General features: G+C 40.3%; 1 protein-coding gene across 15 annotated transcripts in view; it reads right to left on the bottom strand.

Moving 5' to 3' along the window:
• ATE1 (arginyltransferase 1) overlaps positions 1-17,851 on the bottom strand; it is a 161,524-nt gene that overhangs the window by 13,506 nt on the left and 130,167 nt on the right. The window contains exons 13-14 of one of the 15 annotated variants that reach the window (XR_015724703.1): positions 13,643-15,844; positions 11,835-13,427 (exon numbers count right to left, since the gene is read on the bottom strand). The exons of 13 other annotated variants lie outside the window; for them this stretch is intronic. The gene's annotated coding sequence lies outside the window, so the exon portion shown is untranslated. Of the gene's footprint in view, positions 1-11,834; positions 13,428-13,642; positions 15,845-17,851 lie in introns of those variants that run through there. One more of the 15 variants, XR_015724704.1, reaches the window with a different exon arrangement.

Genomic DNA, 17,851 nt, shown 5'->3' with positions numbered 1-17,851 from the left:
ACAAGCAGGGGGAGCGGGAGAGGAAGAAGCAGGCTCATAGCGGAGGAGCCTGATGTGGGGCTCGATCCCATAATGCTGGGATCACGCCCTGAGCAGAAGGCAGACGCTTAACCGCTGTGCCACCCAGGCGCCCCTACTTAATTTCATTTTTAGGTTGTTCACTGCAAGTGTATAGAAATAAAACTGATTTTGTGTGATTTTTTAAAGTTTTATTTAAACGCCAGCTAGTTAACATACAGTGTAATATTAGTTTCAGGTGTACGATACAGTGATTCAGCACCTCCATACATCATCCGGTGCTCATCACAAGTGCCCTCCTTAATCCCCATCACCCATTTCACCCATCCTCCCACCCACCAACCTCCCACCCACCTCCCCTCTGGTATGTGTGTTGATCTTTTATCCAGCAAGCTTGGTGAACTCATTTATTAGTTTTCATAGTTTTTTAGTACATTCTTAAATAAAAATAATTTTACTTCTTCCTTCCAATCTAGATGACTTTTATTTCATTTTTGCCTAACTGACTTAGTGAAATATCATTTTGCTAAGGAAAAAAAAAACTACGTAATTTTGTTAAACTTGTCACATGACGGTAACTAAAAATAACTCCTGGCTCAGAGGAAAAGGTCACTTGAAGAAAACAAGACGATACCACCCAAAGTCAGTTGTGTGCAAAAATCACACCAACTTTACCTCCTGCCTCAGCACACTGCCAGGAGGACTTAATACTGTTATCTTAAGTAAAACGGTAATAACCCTCTTCTGATGATGAATAAGGGCTGTATTCTCTCAAATTTCTGTTCTATGTTTTAAGATTCTATTTTTTTTAAAGTAATCTCCATACCCAACGTGAGGCTCAAACTCACAACCCTGGGATCAAGAGTTGCACACTCCACCGACTAAGCCAGCCAGGCGCCCCTACTCTATGTGCTTTGACCCTTGAATACTCTCTAAATACTTCCTATTTCACCATCAATGTTTACCCTAATAAAGGCTACATTTAAAAACTGATGACAATATAATGAAAGAAATGTAAACTAAAACACACAAAACATGCCATTACAGAATTTCTCCAAGACAAAGGGGAAGTTGGTTTGCACAGCTGCTGTTGTGTGCAAGGGGTTGGGGCTGGAGCCAAAGAGGTGGTCTGGCAAGTTCAGGGCTGGCAGGACTGGGCCACCTCTGACCTGTGAGGTCAAGTGATTAGTAACATGCAAGGGAACTGGTTATATAAATACATATATTGAGAAAAATGGGAGTCAGATTACTCTGCCAGAGAAGGGAGAGACAGAAGACTAGAACAAATTCTATTGTGTTGGATTAGAACTGGAGGTACTGGTGAAAACTCACGGTTCTTATACCTTGTATAGACAAACAGATGTAAAGACAGAAGTATGTGTGCACGCCTGTGCACGTGTGCACACACACACACACTATCTGTTCTAGATCTGTCTGCTGAGAGGACTTGGAAGCAAAGAAACCCCTGCAGTGATGGGCACACTTACTGCCCAGATCTTGTTTTCCAAATATACTCTCCATGAAAAAAAATGAGAGCTCCTCAAAGAGAAAGGCCTGAATGCAGAGCTGGATCATGGAAAGTATAAGATGAGCCTGGAATATTTTGTGCAACCAAGTAATTAAATACTCAAACAATGATGGGGAGATGTCAAAAAGAACGCAGGAGTCACCTTGAAAAGGGTCCTGCTGGCCAAATCTGAGACAATTTGAGCATTCAAAATAATGAGAGCAAGAGATTATAATACATTGACTAAAATGCTAGGATTCCAGGAGTCCACACTGATATAAATGAACAAGGAAAAGGGACTGCTCTCTCTTCCAGCAGAATGCCAATCAACAGAAGTAGAAGGAGTGATGGAATTAGAAAATCCTCATTTGGCAGTCATCTCAGTAATAAATGATTCAAGCAAGAATCATCATTCGTGGATGTAAAAACTAGCAGACGTAAGTTTGATAGAACAGGATATTTACACTGTCTCAAAGGATCTCTGTACAAGATATTCATTACTTATTAACATATACAAAATACTTACTAATTTTACAGTGGAGACACTTGGCATTTATTACTTTACCAAGTGATATAAATTCAAGTGCCCAAGCAGTGAGATGGGTGGACGGCGTGCACCTCCTCAGACGATGCAGTAAGAATACACCATCGGTTCTAGAATGTTCTTGCCAAAACTACGTAACCTGCATCTAACCATGAAGAAACAGCTGATGAACAAAAGTGAGGAATGTTCTACAAAGCGATTGGAATGTACCTTCAAAAATGTCAAGGTAATGAAAGACAAGGGTATGCACTGAGGAACTGTTTCAGACAAAAGGAGACGGAAGTCACATGACAGTAAATGCAGCACACTATCCTGACTTGCACTCTGGATTCAAAAAGAAGAAGAAAAAAAAACAGGAAGTGGGTTTGCATGTCTGTGCATGCATTTGTGTGTCATAAAGGACATAACTGGGAAAATCTGGGAAGTCTGAACAGGGTGTATGGATTAGACAGTGGTAATACAATATTGCTACTCTCCTGGTCTGGATGGCTGGTTATGTAGGAAAGCATCCTTGTTTTCAGACAATATACACTGGAATATTTAAGGATGATGGAGTAATATATCTGCAACTTATTCTCAAATGGTTCAGAAAAAAATACAGAATAAAGGCGAGGAAGTGAGAAGGCCAATATTTACAAGCAGGGAATCTGGGTGAAGGGTGTGCAGAAGTTCTCTGTATTAGTCTTATAATTTCTCTGTAAATTTGAAATTTCAAAATAAGAAATTCACAAATGCTAATAAGCTGCTTTCTTCAGCCTCTCATCATACTGTATTTGTGTATTCTGAAACCCAAGCACTACATTTGTACTAACTGTTAAATTTTGTTCTGACATATTCCCATCACTATAGCCTATTGAGGTATTTTCGGATTTTGTTTCTTCTGACATGTTAGAGATCATAATGCCTGGAAATTCATCTATCAAGATTAAGAATAAAAATGTTAATATTTATTAAATCTGAAAAAAGGCAAAGGAAAGGACAACACTGCTTTTAATGTAAGTCAATACATGGATAACGGTTAATATTTTGATCATCAAATACATCGAATTAGTTCATTTTATGATCTATGATGTTCAGTTGGTTTGACAAATTAGTTTTTTAAATCAATAGCTTTAAATTCCATATTTGACAATTCATGAAAGTTATTATCGTGATAACAGGTAATCACTGTTACGTGACCCCAGTGAGTCACAAAGCCATTTACAATGAAAGCTAGCTACAATGCTCATTTCCAACAAATGAACTCGGCATTGGGTTAATTCTGCTTCCTCCCAAGGGATCTGGAATTGAGCTAGAGACTTCCAAAAGTGCCTTCAAACAGAGCAAAATCTTTGAGAATTTCCAGGGGCGTAAAGTTCAATTCAAAATAATGGTATTTTTACTTTAAGAGCAAATACAAATTCACTTTTCATTGCCAAAGGTCTCAATCTGGAAATGTGTCCTCTTCCCCATTCTTGGCCTCAACCCAATCTGCATACAATCTCTGTAAATTACAGAGATGTAAAATACATCTCCTGTAATCCATTTTTTTACTAGTTCCCTTCTACTAACTTTCACGAAAGCTTAAGACTACCTTCTGGCAGAAACAAACAAAACTCTGTGGCCTCTGCTTACCCTCCAGCTATCTCACTCAACTTTTCTCTCCTCCTTTAAAGGATATTTACTTAGTGGCCATTTCCTCGTGCCTCCCACTCACCTCCCACTCACCGCGGAATTTATTTCAATGTGTGTCTTAGCCCCGTCACTCTATTCACTAAGGTCAAAGGTCTCACTGTTCTTGAATATAATGAACACCTTTCAGTCTTCATTTCCCTCAGCAAAGTGTAAACGCAGAGGACCACGTCCTCTACCCTGAAATCCACTCCAGCCTTTCTGACAAACACTTTCCCCAGGTCTTCTCTTTCCACCAGGGTAATTCCTAACCTGACCATCAGAAGTTGGGGGTTACCTACGTCTTGTCCTAGGCCATCCTCTCTTTTCGCTCTATACTTTCTCCCTAGGAAACTTCATCCATGTGCACGGAATCAGTTACCATCATTAAGTCTGACCTCCAAATCTCTTTCTTGAGCTTCAGGAAGATGTGAAAATACTAATTCGTGCAGCTGATGGTAGGAGGCTGTAGTCTACAACTTGCCTTTTGCAAGGCAAACTCACATAGTCTTGGTCAGAGCAATTCTTTTAGGAATGAGTCCTGCAGAAATATTAGTATGTGTGCAAAAAGATGTATATTTAAAAGTATGTTGTAGCATTGTACATAATAGCAAAAAATTTAAACCTTAAATGTCCATCAATGAAGGTAATGATTATCAATAATATATATCATGGTATGCAGCCATTAAGAAAGAACAAGTAATCACACTTATACCATATGGTCCAATAATCATGCTTCTCGGTATTTCCCCAAAGGAGCTGAAAACTTTTTTCCAGTTTTTTAAAAGATTTTATTTTTTTAAAAAAATAATCTCTATAACCAACGTGGGGCTCAAACTTATAACGCCAAGATCAAGAGTCCCGTGCTCTACTGACTGAGCCAACCAGGTACCCCAAGGAGCTGAAAACTTATGTCCACACAAAGACGTGCAAACGAATGTTGAAAGTAGCTTTATTCATAACTGCCAAAATAAAGAAACAACCGAGATGTCTTCCAAATGGGTAAATGAATAAACAAACCATGGTACATTCCCACAATGGACTATCGTTCAGCTATGAAAAGAAATGAATTTTCAAGCCATGAAAAGACATGGAGGAACTTTAAATGCATATGACTAAGTGTAAGAAGCCCATCTGACAAGGCCACATACTGTAGGATTCCAACTCTATGACATTCTGGAAAGGGCAAAACCGTGGAGTCAGAAAAAGAGTGGTTGTCAGGGGTCTGCGGCAGGGAAGGGGGATGAATAGTGGAGCACAGAGGATATTTCGGGGAATGAGACTATTCTGTGGGATCCTGCAATGGGGGATAGATGTCACTATACGTTTGTCAAAACTCATACAATGTACAACACAAAGAGCAAACCCTAATGTAAACTGTGGACTTCAGTTGATAAAAATTGATCAGTATTGGCTTATCAATTGTATCAAAAGTATCCCACTGATGCAAGATGCTAATAATAGGGCAAACGGGAGGGGGGAGTTGGAGGGCGGATGGAAATTCTCTGTACTTTCTGCTCCATTTTTCTGTATACCTAAAACTGCTTCAAAAAAAGTCTACTTGAAAAAAAGAATGAGAAAAATAGAAGATACTGTCAAGAGAGGAAACTGGGCCTGGGGTATGGAAGAACGCTCTACATTAGCTCTGCAATTTTTCTGTAAAGCTACAACTCTTCTAAAAAAGTTTATTTTTTAAAAAGAATGAGGAAGTCCATTCTATAATAATAAAGATTTTCAAGATAACCCAATGTTAATGTAAAAAACAAGCCACAGGATATTTTTAGAATGATTTAATTTATATGCATAAATTGTATGTTTAAATAAATGATATAACTAAAAATTGAAATTAAAAAACATATGCACAGGAAAGAACCCGAGCCCTTCCTACCAAATTTCTACAGTGCCTACCTCTGCAGAGCCAGGGGTGTGGATGTGTGTGCTCACGTGCACGTGCACTGGGATACGGTGTGCGACTTCCACTTTCCGCATCATATTTGTAATAATCACAAGCATCTTATCACTCACGTTTCTAGTAAAAAAAACTGTTAAACCAAAAGAAGCCGCCCAGAGTTAAAGTGTTGGTGAATAAATAAATACGAAGCATCCAGCACAAGAGGAGTGCTAAGAGCAGCAGTACTGCTACGACTGTTTACCTCAGTAAAGGCAGTGCCATTGTTTTCAGCACGAACGATAATTCCCACTTGGTCCCTAAGCCTCTATTTAAAGAGAGAGCTCACATCTGTGCTGCTTGTACCATGGGAAGCTGTGAGCCAGAGCTGGGTATGGAGAAAGCCTGCTTGCCGTGTTCCTAGAAACAGGAGGGAGCTTCGGAGTCAGCTGACTGGAACTGCACATGGGCAGGGTCCCCCTGCTCAGTGCGGGTCACAGACCTGGACCTGCCCCCATGCGAAGTCACCCCTGAGGGCTCATCTAAACTTCTGTATGAATGAATGGACCCAGAGGGAGAAGAAAGCGCTGCCAGTCTCCCAGAGAAAACACTATTACATATTATAAGCTACGTTCTACTGCACTGGCTCTCCACTTCGGCTGCATCTTAGAGTCATGTGGGAAGTCTGGATTCTAGGGAATTCGGATGCTCAGCATACACTGTGGGGCCATCAGAGTCTCTGCGATTGGGGCCCATAGATAATGGTACAGAAATACCCCATCATGTAGTCAGACATATAGGGATCTTTAAAACACACCAGTGCATGAATCTAAGGGTATGTTAACAATTTCTTGCAACTGACTTTAAAAATAGTGCTCTAGCACAGAGAATTACCACCCCCACCCCAAATCCAACCAAAAAAAAACGTAACAAAAACCAAAAACCAAGGCTACAGCAGGGAATTCCTAAGCTACCACCTTCATGTGGCCATTTTTCATCTCTGCTCCTATGAAAGCTTCAGAACGGATAGGGTGGAACTCAGGTGTGCCTTAACAACAGTGCAGCTAAGAACCTACAAAACAGGGGCGCCTGGGTGGCTCAGCTGTTAAGCGTCTGCCTTTGGCTCAGGGCATGATCCCAGAGTCCTGGGATCGAGCCCCACATCAGGCTCCTCATCTGGGAGCCTGCTTCTTCCTCTCTCACTCCCCCTGCCTGTGTTCCCTCTCTCGCTGGCTGTCTCTCTCTCTGTCAGATAAATAAATAAAATCTTGAGAAAAAAAAAAACCTACAAAATAACCTCGCTTGTCTTTTTATATCTTATATAAAAATGTTTTGATCCACTAATTTTGTATTAGAAGTCAGCAGACTTCCATTTAATTTTACTTGTAATTTGATAAAGTGACTCTGTGGAGACTAAAAAGCCAATATATCAACACAGATGAGAGAAAAGGAGAGAGTATTGATAGTTCCTTAGGAATCAGTTTACAGACCGTCAAAATGTGAGGAGTAAGGGTCAGCAGTATCGTCTATTGTGAGTGCTCTGTTACTGTCCGGCTTTACGCTTTTGAAAGTTTTCTCTTCTGGATTTTTAAACCTAAAACTGGTTGCTGCGATCTCTCTGAAAGTTCATACGGTAAGTAATATTAGTGATACAAATAAGCCTTTTACAAAACTTGGATCAGATTTTATCAGGTTTGATTTTTACCAAGTAGTAAATTAACTTCAGATTTTCTCAATTACTCATTTGTTACATATTAACTACGAGTAGCATGTTTAATATTCTTCCCAGTATACCTGGAAATGCACAGCTAAAACAACAGTAATAGTTTACACGTTCCTAACTAGCAAAAAAAAATAGTTCTTAGACTTTTTTTTTTTAATTAAGACAAGACAGGAGGGCTTCTACTTCCAGAAGATCAGCTATGCCTACTTCTCCCTACTGCCCCACTACGCGTGACGAAAACCCTGCACATCATACAACAAACAAGACGACACTGAAACGTGAGAGAAGAGGAAGCCCAGTAGGGACTCTGAAACCTGAGGAACGATAAGGTGGTGAGCATCCTGGGCTATCTTTTTGTCTCAGGTATTCCAGAGGGGATACCAGAAGAGCGGGCAACCCTGAAAAGCCAATACACTGAGACACCACCCCCCCAAAAGTAACGATAACCTTCTCCCTCTAACCAAAGGTCCAGGAAAGTGGCAGCCTAGCAAGAAAGGAAACTTTCCAACAATAATCTCAAAACAACATAAACTGCCACAATACACCCAATATGAAATAGATAATGTAAATAGCCCTATAGCATAAGTGAAGAAATTGAGTTTGTAATTAATTTCCAAAAAAGAAATCTCTAGGCCCCGATGGTTTCACTGGAGAATTCTACCAAACATTTAAATAAGAATTAACACCAATGGGCCCCCTGGGTGGCTCAGTCGTTAAGTGTCTGCCTTCAGCTCAGGGCATGATCCTGGCGTTCTGGGATCGAGCCCCACATCAGGCTCCTCCACTGGGAAACCTGCTTCTTCTTCTTCCTCTCCCACTCCCCCTGCTTGTGTTCCCTCTCTCGCTGGCTGTCTCTATCTCTATCAAATAAATAAATAAAATCTTAAAAAAAAAAAAAGAATCAACACCAATTCTACACGATCTCTTTCAGAAAATAAAAGAGGAGGAACTTAAATCAGACGAAGCACAAGAAAACTGCAAAGCAGTACCCCTTATGAATATGGATGCAAGAATCCTTCACAAGATGTTAGCAACATGGATTCAGTGGCTGCATGCTCTCCAGGGATGCAAGGCTGATTCAGTATTTGAAAGCCAATCAATATAACCTCCCATATTAGCGGTTCAGAGAAAACAATTACATAGTCACATCAACTGATGCAGAAAATACACCTGATGGATTCAACAACCAACCAGGCATGATAAAAACTCTCAGAAAACTAGGATTGCACAGTGATTTCCTTAATTTGGTAAAGAATGAATGCTTCCCCCCTAAGATTAGAAATAAGGCAAGGATGTCTACCCTCACCACTTTTATTCAAAATAGTGGTGGAAGTTCTAGCCTATGCAATAGGGTGAAAACAGGAACTGAAATGTACCCGGACAGGAAAAGAAGAAACAGAACTGTCCCTATTTGCACATGACATAACAGTGTCTGTAGAAAATCTTGAGGACGCTATAAAACAAATCCTCCTAAAACTGCAAATGAGCCCAGCAAAATCACAGGATAAAAGATCCACATACAACAATCAACTGAACTGCAAATCACACACCTGGTAAGGGACTAGTATCTGGCATATGAAGAACCCTAAAACTCAACAACAAAAACACCGCAAATAAGTTGATTCAAAAACAGGCAGAAGACATGAACAGACATTTCTCCAAAGAAGACACACAGGTGGCCAATGATCACGTGAAAAGATGTTCAACATCACTCATCATTAGGGAAATGCAAACTGAAACCACAATAAAACACCACTTCCCACCCATTAAGGTGGTTATTGCCAAAAATCTAGAACAGCAAGTGTTGGTGAGGATCTGGAGAAACTGGTACGCTTGCACCACTGCTGGTAGGAATGTAAAATAGTGTGGCCCCTGGGAAAAAACGGTATAGTAGTTCATCAAAAAAGTTAGAATTATTATATAATCCAGCATTCCATTTCTGGCCATAGACCCCAAAAAACAGAAAGCAAGGTTTCAAAGAGATATTTGGATACCCATGTTCATAGCAGCATTAAACAGCCAAAAGGTGGAAACAGTCCAAGTGTCCATGAATGGCTGAATGGGTAAACAAAATATGGTCTATACATACAGTGGAATATTATTCAACTTTAAAAAGAAATGAAATTCTAACATATGCTACAACATGAATGAACCCTGAAGGCATGAATGAACTCAAAAGGACAAATAATGTATGATACCACTCCTATGAAGGACTTAATAGAGACAGCAATTAGACTTGTGGTTGCCAGGAGCTGAGGGAGAAAGGAATGGGAGTTATTGTTTAATAGGTACAGAGTTTCGATATGGGACCATGAAAAAAGTCCTGGAGTTGGATGGTGGTGATGGTTATACAACAACGTGAATGTACTTAATGCACTGAATCATATACTTAAAAACAGTTAAAACGGTAAATTTTACGTTATATATATTTTGCCACAATTAAAATAAATAATTTCATTTTACTTATTTCTTAGAGATATATTTATTTTAGAGAGAGAGCACATACAAGCAGGCGTGGGGCAGAGGGAGAGGGAGAGAAGCAGACTCCCTGCTGAGCTAGGAGCCTAACACAGGGCTTAATCCCAGGACCCCGAGATCTTGACCTGAGCCAAAACCTAGTCAGCCACTTACCTGACTGCACGACCCAGGTGCCCCAATAATTTCATTTTAAAAGGCCCACTGTATTTCAATATACTAACAACGAACATATGGAAATTATGAAATATAAAAAAAAAAAAACTCTTTATAATTACTTGAAGAAAAAAATACCTGTAAAGCTAAAAGAACGTGTATGGGACTTGCATGCTGAAACCTACACAACATGGATGGAAGAGATCAAAGAAGATCTAAACAAATGGACAGACAATCCATGTTCATGGACTGGAAGACTTTTTTTTTTTTAAGATTTTATTTATTTATTTCACAGAGAGAGAGGCAGCCAGCAAGAGAGGGAACACAAGCAGGGGGAGTGGGAGAGGAAGAAGCAGGCTCCCAGTGGAGGAGCCTGATGTGGGACTCGATCCCAGAACTCCGGGATCACGCCCTGAGCCGAAGGCAGACACTTAACGACTGCGCCACCCAGGCGCCCCATGGACTGGAAGATTTTTAAGAAAACTATTAATTCTCTTCAAGTTGATATATAGATTTAACAAAGTTACTAACAAAATCTTCTCAAGTACTTTTATAGATATAGGCAAGATTATTCTAAAATTTATACAGAAAGACTGGGAAAGCTGAAACAATGCTGAAAAAGAATAAAGTCGGAGAAGAATCATTCTACTCAACTTCAAGACTGTTTCATAGCTCCAGTGATCAAGACTGTGTAGTATTTACATGGGTGGACACAGAGATCTGTGATACAGAACAGAGAATCCAGAAACAGCACCACACAAGTCCAGACAACTGATTTTGACAAAAATGCAAAAGCAATTCTGGGAGGAAGAGCCTTTGCAACAGACAGTTTTGGAGCAATTGGATATCCAAAGGCAAAAACTAAATCTTGGTCTAAACTTCACATCTTATACAAAAATTAACTCATGAATCATATGTTACATGTGAAAGTATGAAACTAACAAGAGAAAATCTCTGATACCTAGGGCTTGGTGAAGGTTCTCAGGACACCAAAAGCATGATTCATAATAGAAAAAAATGATAAATTGGTCAGCATCAAAATTTAAAACTTTTGCTTTGTGAAAATCAACAAAGGACAAAACGACAAGCTACTGAGGACTTGTATTTAAAGTACCTAAGAGGGGCACCTGGCCAGCTCCGTCGGAAGAGCATGCAACTCTTGATCTCACATGAATTCGAGCCCCACGTTGGGTGTAGAAATTACTTCAATAAATAAATAAACTTTAAAACAATAAAAAATAAAGCATATAAACAACTCTCCTAACTTAACCACATAAAAACAAACAAGACATGAGGACGCTCTTCATTAAAGGGATTGTATGGATGGCAACCGAGCACATGAAAAGATGTTCATCAGCCATTAGGGAAACACAAATTAAGACCATAGTGAGATACTGCTATCCACCTATTAGAACAGCTAAAACAAAACATAGTAACAAAACCGATGCTGGCAAGAATGTGAAAAAACTTTGTCTTTCATACATGTTGGTGGTAATATAAAATGGTACAGCCACTTTGGAGAACAATTTGGCAGTTTCTTCAGTAATTAAGCATGTACTTACCATAGACCTAGCAACTACACTCTTGGTCCTTTATCCCAGAGAAACAAAAAATAAGTTTACACAAAAATCTGTGTAACAAATGTTTACAGCAGGTTTTTTGGGTGAGAGTCCTAAAATGGAAACAACCCAGATGTCCCTCAACAGGTAAATAATCAAACAAGCTGTGGTACAACCATCATCCATACCATGGACTACTCAGCAGGAAGAAGGAATGGATTATTATACGTGAAGAAAGAGAGAGAAACACACACACACACACACATATATACTCCACCCACCACCCCCAGCCCCCCCCCCACATACAGAGAAGGAAAGATGAAAATCACAAAGGAAACACAGTAAAATATCTAGGACATTCTTATTGGGCCATGTCTTTGTAATTTAGTTATTTTAGCATAAAAATCCCTAACAATCTCTGAGATTAGTAGTCAAAGGCAGTATTTCAGGATTTTACTGATTTTTATAAGCAAAACCAAAACTATAGCATTTTATGTACAAATTTAAAATATTTTCAGGTTTTACTATATATTGTGCTCTTTAAAATTATCTGTCTGCTTTTGACTCTTAAGATCAATTACTTTCTTTTACTTCTGGTTAAAAGTTCAAACAATGCTATAAACAAAATACTTTGATCAATAAAGCCAAATTTCAGTTAAGTCTGATCTGACTTAAAGCAGTAACTCATTGTGCTTGATTTTTAATAATTTATTATTCAAGATGAGTGGAGGATTTATAAGATATTTCCTTAAGTGAAAAAAATAATATCAGGACCTTTCATTACCTACTGCAATTAAGAGCAATCTCAAAATGAGACTTTACACACTCACTGTTTTAAAGTATCTTGAATGAATGGATGTCTAAAGCTTTTTTTAAAAAATATTTTATTTATTTATTTGACAGAGAGAGAGACAGCCAGCGAGAGAGGGAACACAGGCAGGGGAAGTGGGAGAGGATGAAGCAGGCTCCCAGCGGAGGAGCCTGATGTGGGGCTCGATCCCAGGACTCCGAGATCACGCCCTGGGCCGAAGGCAGACGCTTAACGACTGAGCCACCCAGGCGCCCCTGTCTAAAACTTCTTAAACATAAAAAACTCCAGCTTGGGGCGCCTGGGTGGCATAGTTGGTAAAGCATCTGACTCCTGATTTAGGCTCAGGTCATGATCTCACGGTGGTGGGATGTGTCAGGCTCTGTGCTCAGTGTGGGGTCTGCTTGAGATTCTCTCTCCCGCGCCCTCTGCCCTTCCCACTCTGCTCTCTCTAAATAAATAAATCAATCTTAAAACAAAAGCAAAACTCAAGTCTCAAAACTAACCAGGATACGTATTAAGAATGGCACTTGCCTTGTTAAAGCTTGCAAAAAAAAATTTAAATAAAGAAATATATAATACTACCAAATGAAACCACGCCTGTCAGGGGGAAAAAAAAAAAGCAACCAAAACAAAACATCAAATTAGGTCCCTCAAAAATCCCCACAAAAGGCTAAGTGAAGGCCATTTCTCTCCACTGTAAATAGTGTTTTTTCTTTTTCTTTTTTTTAAGATTTTATTTATTTATTTGAGAGAGAGAGTGAGAGAGAGCGCACAAGTGGTGGGGAGGGGCAGAGGGCGAGGGAGATGCAGACTCCCCATTGAGCAGGGAGCCCAATGGTTCGATCCCAGGACCCCGAGATCATGACCTGAGCCTAAGGTAGCTGCTTCAAAGACTAAGCCACCCAGGGACCCCTGATTTTTCTGAATGTCAAGATAAAGACAATCTGCGGGGTTATGAACCATGCCTAATGCAAACAGAGGTACTGTTTACCTATGAAGAAAGGTTATTAGAAGCTCCTCTTCCAGTCCCAGATTCACCAGCCACAACAGTCCAGCTACCCTACAATCCTAAAGCGTTTTCATACTCAAAACACACCTTAGATTTTTTTTTTTTTTAAAGATTTATTTATTTGACAGAGATAGAGACAGCCAGCGAGAAAGGGAACACAAGCAGGGGGAGTGGGAGAGGAAGAAGCAGGCTCATAGCGGAGGAGCCCGATGTGGGGCTCAATCCCATAACGCCGGAATCACGCCCTGAGCCGAAGGCAGACGCTTAACCGCTGTGCCACCCAGGCGCCCCAAAAAACACACCTTAGATTTTATTTTTAATCCCAAACGATGGTGGAAATGCAAAGGCCAATGAATAATTAATGGCCATAATCAAAGTTTCCAAGATCTTTGATGCAAATTAGAGAAAATATAACCCCCCTTTTTAAAATCCTCACCCCATCCGTCTCCCCGATCTCTACCTGCAGGATCTGATGGAAGCCCAAGTGGAGAGAAGAAAATGTAACTCTTACATCCTTTTTTAAAAATGCGAAGATTATACATTTCCAATAATTTCTAACTGTTCTCACAATTTAGATACTAAAATGGAATGAGCAATAAGCTCCATACTTAAGAAAAATTAGCAATGAGGAAAATGCATGCAGCATTTTTTCTACTTCGGCCAACTTTGCTTGGAAAAATGCAGTTTAAAACCTCAGCAGTTTTGTCCCCGTAAGCCATCTTATTGTCAACTTAGGTTTTCCTTTTATTACGACCACTTAAAAATGGAGCTTTGCCCCCACCAGCGTCAGTGAGGGAAGCCTGACAGAGACTGGACTCCAGCATCCTTAGGGTGTAAGCATGCCACCTAGACACACACGCGCACCGTGACATGACTGCCACCCTCAAGCTACTTAACACATCTATCAAAAGTGGGTCTTAATGCAGAAAAAGTCTTTTATAGGAGCAGTGTTCCGGCTGCTGTTTGTCATTCTCCATGTGGGTAGCCTTCCCAACCTGACAGTAAACTCCCTGAGGGTGGGAAGCAAATCCCTTCCCCTCAGCCGAGGGCCCAGGCACCGCGTTCTCAAGATGCTGGAGATCCTGAGACACATTCGGTGCAGTGCTGAGTGGGCGTCCCGTGAATGCCTGTGGTTCATCGTGCTGACCTCGCACTCTAATTAACAGACAAGCGACAGAAGACAGACCTTCAGAGAAACCACCCAGCTTTCATCCACTTTCTTGTTAATTAGTACCTCATGTTTATTACTCAGTGTCTGAATTCTCAAATTAAATCACTCTTGGATTATTTTGTTTCTGAATGTGTAGTAAACATTGAAATTAATCAGGTCACAAAAGCTTTAAATTGTGCTCTGTGCTAATCCATTTTTAGAACAAGAATGGTATTTGGCATCTTCATAAAACTCCCATTAATTAACCGCAGTAAAGCGTAAGGAAATGATGCTGACTGCAAACAATCCGTCAAACACGCCCTCGGTTTATTTGGAATGAAAGGCTGTGTCTCATCTTCACATCCTAGACTAGTCTATGTCTGCTTCTCCGGAGAGACTAAAAATTCTAGAAACAAAGACACTGTGTGGAGAATACCCATGTTCCAGATCTTTTAGAAACTGGCAGAGCTCAACTGATGATTTGTACGAAGAGAGGAATCTGGGGCCAAACCCGACAGTGAACCACGGCCAAAGTCAATGGCATAAGCAGCATTTATGGATACTTCTGAGACAGCCACGAGCTCTGAACTGCTTTGCTACTGCTCAAAGGCCCTGCTGATTATTGGTCCCTAATCCAGTGAGCATAATCACCTGAGTGTTTTCATTCTACTACCTCTGGATACTAGACTGGAACCTGCAATCCACTTCCACAAAGCAAATCCCTTCTCCAAGGAGAATAAACAAAAGCACAAAACCAAATCAGTTTTGCTGTATGTTCTTCTGGTATACTATCCTCTTGCTCAGAGGAAGAAATATTTTCTTTGACCCTTGTACAGCCACACAGCTTTTGCTGTTTTTGCTTTAATCTTATTAGATCCTTCTATCCCTCTCCTGTGCTACCAGGCCAGTGGAGTGTTCCATGTACTTCCAGAGTTTCTGCTGTGCTTTCATTAGGTCACATTTGCTTATGATGAAATCCATTTGTTACTTGCTGACTCAAATCTTCCCAAATGACTTAATGCTCTTGGTTTTCATTTTCTTCACAGTGTACTAAAAAGGTCTACTTTGAAGTAAAATGAAAATCTGTGCAAGGGGCACTATAATAACAACATTAAAACTCCCTTCTTGTCATTAAATAAGCAAGCTAACCAGCAACCAAATCAGTTAAGGCAAAATTTTACCATCGATATGGAACCTCTGAACAACAACCGAAGATTCTCTTTTGTTCCAGGCCACTCCTCAGACTCTCTCCTGCGCTCTTCATCAGCTGACAGGTCTGACACAGAAACTGAGTTCTTGTCTTCATGTTGCTCAGCTGCACGGTTTATTCACAAGTCCCAAAACTTGAGACCTTCTAAAGTAAATTCCAGGTTTTTTTAAAAAGTTTAAAATAAACCTCTAAGAACTCTTCTATATCCCTACTTTTTTTTTTACTTTTTTATTTTTTTATTTGACAGAGACAGCCAGGGAGAGAGGGAACACAAGCAGGGGGAGTGGGAGAGGAAAAAGCAGGCTCCCACTGGAGGAGCCTGACGTGGGGCTCGATCCCAGAATGCTGGGATCACGCCCTGAGCCGAAGGCAGACGCTTAACGACTGCGCCCCCCAGGCGCCCCCTAACTACTTTCTAAGGCTTGAACTTGTTATAGAACTTCTGAGGGCAACAATAAAAGAGGACAGAATCAGAGGCCTTTTACAGATAGAACAGTGTTGCTCGGTCCTTTGAATCCAAACATGTTTCTGTTACGTATTGTTTAAAAATCTCAAGTATTCCTTTAACATTTTTTGAAAAACAAAATAAATTAAGTATTGTGACTAAAAACGAATAAAGCAGTGCTACAAAGCACTGTATTTTTAGTCCCTACACACTCCTGTCTCTTGAAAACGAATTTGGCTAAGTGTCTGACTCTTGATTTTGGCTGAGGTCATGATCTCAGGATTATGAGATCGAGCCCTGTATTGGGCTCCGCACTGGGCATGGAGCCCGCTTACAATTCTCTCTCTCCCTCTCCTTGCCCCCCCCCCACACCTTCCTCTCTCTGGAAGGAACGAAGGAAGGAAAGATGGAAGGAAGGAAGGAAGGAAGGAAGGAAGGAAGGGAGGAAGGAAGGAAGGAATTCAAAACTCCTAGTTGGTAACTGACAATATAACACAGTATCTGATTAGCTGCACTGCAGAAGAGCCTTTGTTTTGTCAAAAGATTAGCAATAATGGATTTAACAACAGGGTGTTTTTTAAAAGACATTAAAAAACAGAGTTCAATTTATAATCACTAGATCCCATTTGACTTTTCCAAAAACAATTATTTTATTTTCTAGAACAAGGATTATGCAAATTTAGTGAACCAGCTCAAATACACTTATTTATATTTAGTCAGTAGATCACAGCATCTAATCCCCCTGCTCCCCATACCCTTTAATTTCATCAACTTGAAAGGCATTTTTTTGGTTTAATTCAGTTTTGAGGAACTACCTGGCATCACTTTAAGATACGTATCAAAGTTCCCATGTGAACAATACTTTGCCTCAGACTGAGAAGGCCTATACAGATGGCAGGTGGAAAACTGCAGATGAGAAAAAGTTCAAAGAGTACTAGCGTTGTTCCAGAGCTCTCCCAGGCACCTGCATCACAGGCTTCCATAAGCAACTGTCACACTTAACAACTGACTCCTTGGAAGAGATAGATCTTCTTTATCAGGAACTTAACTTAGATCTGAATGTGAAATTAGAACAGTGTTCCTGACACCAAGGCTCAGACCACTGCAGTAAACTCCTGTTGTCTGGTCAAAGAAATGATCTACGCAACTTAACATTAAGTGAGCAAAAAAGAAATTAAAAGAGGAAAATACAAATGGTATTTATTTAAATTTTCTCTAGCATACTCAAATCATGTTTATCTAGAGTAAAATATTTTTTAGGGGTGCCTGGGTGGCTCAGTCGGTTAAACAACTGACACTTGGTTTCAGCTCAGGTCCTGATCTCATGGGTCGTGTGAGATCCAGCCCCGTGTCGGGCTCTGCGCTCAGTGGGAGTGTGCTTGGATATTCTCTCCCTCTACCCCTTCCCCCGCTCACATACACTTTCTCTCTCTCAAATAAATAAATCTTTTGAAAAATATATATTTTAAAAGGCATCTTTGAGGGGCACCTGGGTGGCTTGGTCGATTAAGCGTCTAACTCTTGATTTTGGCTCAGGTCAGGATCTCAGGGTTGTGAGATGGAGCCCCACACTGTGCTCCATGCTCAATGGGGAGTCTGCTTGAGATTCTCTCTCTCCCTCTCCCCTCCTCCCCATCTGTGCTTTCAAATAAAAAAATCATAAATACATACATACATACATACATAGCACCTTTGATTGCATAATA

Source organism: Ursus americanus, chromosome 6 (genome assembly GCF_024610735.1).
Source record: "Ursus americanus isolate L20-20 chromosome 6, mUrsAme1.1.p, whole genome shotgun sequence".
In the NCBI taxonomy this organism is placed as follows: domain Eukaryota; kingdom Metazoa; phylum Chordata; class Mammalia; order Carnivora; family Ursidae; genus Ursus; species Ursus americanus.
This window is presented reverse-complemented; position numbering and strand designations above follow the sequence as displayed.